The following is a 6,280-nucleotide window of genomic DNA, read 5'->3' on the forward strand; positions in this document are numbered from 1 at the left end:
ATGTCCTCCTCTGAGAAGTGTCTGTTCAGGTCCTTGGCCCATTTGTTGATTGGGTTATTTGTTATCTTATTGTCTAATTTTTTGAGTTCTTTGTATACTCTGGATATTAGGGCTCTATCTGAAGTGTGAGGAGTAAAGATTTGTTCCCAGGACCTAGGCTCCCTATTTACCTCTCTTATTGTTTCTTTTGCTGAGAAAAAACTTTTTAGTTTGAGTAAGTCCCATTTGTTGATTCTAGTAATTAACTCTTGTGCTATGGGTGTCCTATTAAGGAATTTGGAGGCCGACCCCACAATATGTAGATCGGAGCCAACTTTTTCTTCTATCAGACGCAGAGTCTCTGATTTGATATCAAGCTCCTTGATCCATTTTGAGTTAACTTTAGTGCATGGTGAGAGAAAGGGATTCAGTTTCATTTTGATGCATATGGATTTCCAGTTTTCCCAGCACCATTTGTTGAAGATGCTATCCTTCCTCCATTGCATGCTTTTAGCCCCTTTATCAAATATAAGATAGTTGTAGTTTTGTGGATTGGTTTCTGTGTCCTCTATTCTGTACCATTGGTCCACCTGCCTGTTTTGGTACCAGTACCATGCTGTTTTTGTTACTATTGCTCTGTAGTATAGTTTGAAGTCTGGTATTGCTATACCGCCTGATTCACACTTCCTGCTTAGCATTGTTTTTGCTATACTGGGTCTTTTGTTTTTCCATATGAATTTCATGATTGCTTTATCTATTTCTACAAGAAATGCCATTGGGATTTTGATTGGCATTGCATTAAACCTATAGAGAACTTTTGGTAATATCGCCATTTTGATGATGTTGGTTCTGCCTATCCATGAACAGGGTATATTTTTCCATCTTCTAAGATCTTCTTCTATTTCTCTCTTTAGGGTTCTGTAGTTTTCATTGTATAAGTCTTTCACCTCTTTTGTTAGGTTGATACCCAATTATTTTATTTTTTTTGAGGATATTGTGAATGGAGTAGTTGTCCTCATTTCCATTTCAGAGGATTTGTCACTGATATACAGGAATGCCTTTGATTTATGCGTGTTGATTTTATATCCTGCCACTTTGCTGAATTCATTTATTAGCTCTAATAGTTTCTTTGTAGACCCTTTTGGGTCTGCTAGGTATAGAATTATGTCATCTGCAAATAGTGATAATTTAAGTTCTTCTTTTCCTATTTTTATGCCTTTAATTTCTTTCGTCTGTCTAATTTCTCTGGCCAGTGTTTCGAGAACTATGTTGAACAGAAGTGGTGAGAGAGGGCATCCCTGTCTTGTTCCAGATTTTAGAGGGAATGCCTTTAATTTTTCTCCATTCAGAATGATGCTAGCCTGAGGCTTAGCATAGATTGCTTTTACAATGTTGAGGTATGTTCCTGTTATCCCTAGTTTTTCTAGAGTTTTGAACATAAAGGGATGCTGTACTTTCTCGAATGCTTTTTCTGCATCTATCGAGATGATCATATGGTTCTTAATTTTAAGTCTATTGATGTGGTGAATAACATTTATTGATTTCCGTATATTGAACCAGCCTTGCATCCCAGGGGTGAATCCTACTTGATCATGATGCACAATTTTTTTTATATGTTTTTGAATCCAATTCGCCAGAATTTTATTGAGGATTTTTGCGTCTAGGTTCATTAGAGATATTGGTCTGTAGTTTTCTTTCTTTGAAGTGTCTTTGTCTGGTTTAGGAATCAGGGTGATGTTGGCCTCATAGAATGAATTTGGAAGTTCTCCCTCTTTTTCTATTTCCTGAAATAGCTTGAAAAGTATTGGTATTAGTTCCTCTTTAAAGGTTTTGTAAAACTCTGCTGTATACCCATCCGGTCCTGGGCTTTTCTTAGTTGGTAGTCTTTTGATGGTTTCTTCTATTTCTTCAATTGATATTGGTCTGTTCAAATTGTGTGTATCCTCCTGACTCAATCTGGGCAGATCATATGACTTAAGAAATTTATCGATGCCTTCACCATCTTCTATTTTATTGGAGTATAAGGATTCAAAATAATTTCTGATTATCTTCTGTATTTCTGAAGTGTCTGTTGTGATGTTGCCTTTTTCATCCCGTATGCTAGTAATTTGAGTTCTCTCTCTTCTTCTCTTTGTTAGCATGGCTAAGGGTCTGTCAATTTTATTTATTTTTTCAAAGAACCAACTTTTAGTTTTGTCAATTTTTTCAATTGTTTCTTTTGTTTCGATTTCATTAATTTCAGCTCTGATTTTAATTATTTCTTGCCTTCTACTTCTTTTGCTGTTGTTTTGCTCTTATTTTTCTAGGATTTTGAGATGAAGTATGAGATCATTTATTTGTTGGTTTTTTCTTTTTTTAAGGAATGAACTCCAAGCAATGAATTTTTCTCTTAGAACTGCTTTCAATGTGTCCCATAGATTCCGATGTGTTGTGTCTGTGTTTTCATTTATCTCTAAGAATTTTTTAATTTCCTCCTTGATGTCTTCTAAAACCCATTGATCATTCAGTAACCTATTGTTCATTCTCCAAGTGATGCATGATTTTTCCTTCCTTCTTTTATCGTTGATTTTCAGTTTCATTCCATTATGATCAGATAAGATGCATGGTATTATCTCTACTCCTTTATATTGTCTAAGAGTTGCCCTGTGACATAATATATGATCTATTTTTGAGAAGGATCCATGTGCTGCTGAGAAAAAAAGTGTAACTGCTTGATGTTGGGTGGTATATTCTATATATGTCAATTAAGTCTAGGTTATTAATTGTGTTATTGAGTTCTATAGTTTCCTTATTCAACTTTTGTTTGGAAGATCTGTCCAGTGGTGAGAGAGGTGTGTTGAAGTCTCCCATGATTATTGTATGGTGGTCTATTAGACTCTTGAACTTGAGACGAGTTTGCTTGATGAACATAGCTGCACCATTGTTTGGGGCATATATATTTATGATTGTTATGTCTTGTTGGTGTATGGTTCCCTTGAGCAGTATGTAGTGTCCCTCTTTATCCCTTTTGATTAACTTTGGCTTGAAATCTATTTTATTTGATATGAGTATGGACACTCCTGCTTGTTTCCGAAGTCCATATGAGTGATATGATTTTTCCCAACCTTTCACCTTCAGTCTATATATATCTTTTCCTATCAAATGCGTCTCCTGTAGGCAGCATATTGTTGGGTCTTGTTTTGTGATCCATTCTACTAGCCTGTGTCTCTTAATTGGTGAGTTTAAGCCATTAACATTTAGGGTTATTATTGAGATATGGTTTGTTCTTCCAGCCATATTTGTTTATTTATGTTACTAAACATGGTTTGTTTTCCTCTTTGATTATTTTCCCCCCTTCACTGTCCTACCTCCCACTGTTGGTTTTCATTGTTGTTTTCCATTTCCTCTTCCTGAAATGTTTTGCCAAGGATTTTTTGAAGAGATGGTTTTCTAGCTGCAAATTCTTTTAACTTTTGTTTATCGTGGAAGGTTTTAAATTCATCTTCCATCCTGAAGCTTAATTTCGCTGGATACACGATTCTTGGTTGGAACCCATTTTCTTTCAGAGTTTGAAATATGTTATTCCAGGATCTTCTAGCTTTCAGAGTCTGTGTTGAAAGATCAGCTGTTATATTGGTTTACCCCTAAATGTAATCTGCTTCCTTTCTCTTGTAGCTTTTAAAATTCTCTCCTTATTCTGTATGCTGGGCATCTTCATTATAATGTGTCTAGGTGTGGATCTCTTATGATTTTGCACATTTGGCGTCCTGTAGGCTTCTAGGATTTGGGATTCTGTCTCATTCTTCAAGTCTGGGAAGTTTTCTCATATTATTTCATTGAATAGATTGCTCATTCCTTTGGTTAGGACCTCTATACCTTCCTGTATCCCTATGACTCTTAAGTTTGGTCTCTTTATGTTGTCCCATATTTCTTGAATGTTCTGCTCATGGTTCCTTAACAGTCTTGCTGATCTGTCTATGTTCTTTTCAAGTTGAAATACTTTGTCTTCATTGTCTGATGTTCTATCTTCTAAGTGTTCTACTCTGCTGGTAGTATTCTCAATTGAGTTTTTAAGTTGGTTTATTGCTTCCTGCATTTCTAGGATTTCTGTTTGTTTGTTTTTTATTACCTCTATCTCCCTGTATAGTTGATCTTTTGCTTCTTGGATTTGTTTATGTAATTCATTGTCAAAGTGATCTTTCATTGACTGATTTTGCTGTCTAATGTCTTCCTTGAGACTCCAGATCATCTGAAGCGTGTATATCCTGAATTCTTTATCTGACATTCCATCTGCTGCAGCTATTACCTCTTCTAAAGTTGAGTTGACCTGCATTGCTTGTGGTCCTTTCTTTCCTTGTCGTTTCATACTGCTCGCGTTTCTTTCTGCTTGGTGAAACTGTTGTGTTTTTGAAATTTTCCCCCTATATATTTATATTACTCTTGTATAGTTGAAAAGTCTCCCTTGCAGGGCGGGTAGTGGCTGTGCTCCTCCTCCAGTTGGTGTGACGTGTCTACCACACCCACGGACCCCTGGGGCTGTTCTGCCGGTTGGTCGCAGGTCTGCCTACCTTGCAGGCGCAGGCAGCGGCTCTGCTCTGCCCTTACACCAATTGGGGTGATGTGTCTACCACGCTGGGGGGTCGCTGGGCCTGTTCCGGGCGCGGGAGGCAGCTCTGCTCTGCCCCTACTCCAATTGGGGTGACGTGTCTTCCACTCCGGCGGGTCGCTGGGCCTGTTCCGGGCATGGGCGGCAGCTCTGCTCTACCCCTACTCCAATTGGTGTGAAGTAACTACCACGCCGGTGGGCCACTGGGCCTGTTCAGGGTGCGGGCAGTGGCTCTGCTCTGCCCCTACTCCAATTGGGGTGACGTAACTACCACACCAGCGGGCCTCTGGGCCTGTCCCGGGCGCGGGCGGCGGCTCTCCTCTGCCCCTCCTCCAATTGGTGTGACGTGTCTACCACGCCTGCGGACCGCTGGGCCTGTTGTGCCGGTCGGTCGCAGGTCTGCCTACCTTGCAGGCGCGGGTGGCGGCTCTGCTCTGCCCCTTCGCCCGCGGGTCGTTGGGTCTGTTCCGGATGTGGGCGGCGGCTCTGCTCTGCCCTTACTCCAATTGGTGTGACGTGTGTACCACGCCAGCAGGCCGCTGGGCCTGTCCCACTGGTCGGTCGCAGGTCTGCCTACCTTGCGGGCTCAGGTGGCAGCTCTGCTCAGCCCCTACTGCAGTTGGGATGAAGTGATACCACGCTGGCGGGTCGCTAGGCCTGTTCCGGGCATGGGCGGCAGCTCTGCTCTGCCCCTACTCCAATTGGTGTGACATGTCTACCACGCCGGCAGGCCGCTGGGCCTGTCCCACTGGTCGGTCGCAGGTTTGCCTACCTTGCGGGCTCGGGTGGCGGCTCTGCTCGGCCCCTACTGCAGTTGGGGTGAAGTGATACCACGCCGGCGGGTCGCTAGGCCTGTTCCAGGAGCGGGTGGCGACCCTGCTCTGCCCCTACTCCAATTGGTGTGACGTGTCTACCACGCTGGCAGGCCGCTGGGCCCGTTCCACCAATCAGCCGGTGGTCTGCCTACCTTGCCGGCTCGGGCGGCAGCTCTGCTCAGCCCCCACCGCAGTTGGGGTGAAGTGATACCACACCGGTCGGTCGCTGGGGCTGTTCCGGATGCGGGCTGCAGCTCTGCTCTGCCCCTCTGGCCCCCACGGCACTCAGCAGGATCCGGACCGAGAAGCAGTCTCCGCGGGTTCCTCAGCCCTGGGCCAGAGCAGTTCCGGGAGCCAGAACTCGGCCGCCCCGGGCTCCATGTATGTTCTGATAGGAGCAGGCCCCAAGAAGCAGTTTCCGCGGGTTCTTTAACACTGAGCCTGAGTACTTTGTCTGCGAGACGCAGGCAAATGGCAGCCTGAAATTACCTGTTCTATGGTTGAATGAGCTGCGATCAGTCGAAAACAGGGATGATGATGTCAACTCTCCAAGATGGTGGCCGCTGGCTTCCTCTGTGGTCTGACCGGTGGAGAACCGAACTGGACCGCTTCCTTTCCCCATCTCAAACCCAGAATTCAGCACTGTGTACAGTGATTGCACAGCTGGTAGGAGCCCACAGAATTCGCAGCGCTGTATCTTTGTGTTGCTATCTCGTTGCTTCCCATTGTGTGTCGCAGATTCTAGCCACGGGGTGATTTGCTGAATAAGCGGCGTGACCCTCTGTGTGGACAAATCGCTTGCGTTTGAGCCCCTGTAGCTGATCCTCGTGTGATGAAAATCCTTCCACTAGGTTTTGGAGCACCCCAGTTTTGCTAGAAATTCCTAACAAGATAGTTTTTA

Source organism: Spermophilus citellus, assembly GCF_964194105.1.
Source record: "Spermophilus citellus genome assembly, chromosome: 17".
NCBI classification, from domain to species: Eukaryota; Metazoa; Chordata; class Mammalia; order Rodentia; family Sciuridae; genus Spermophilus; species Spermophilus citellus.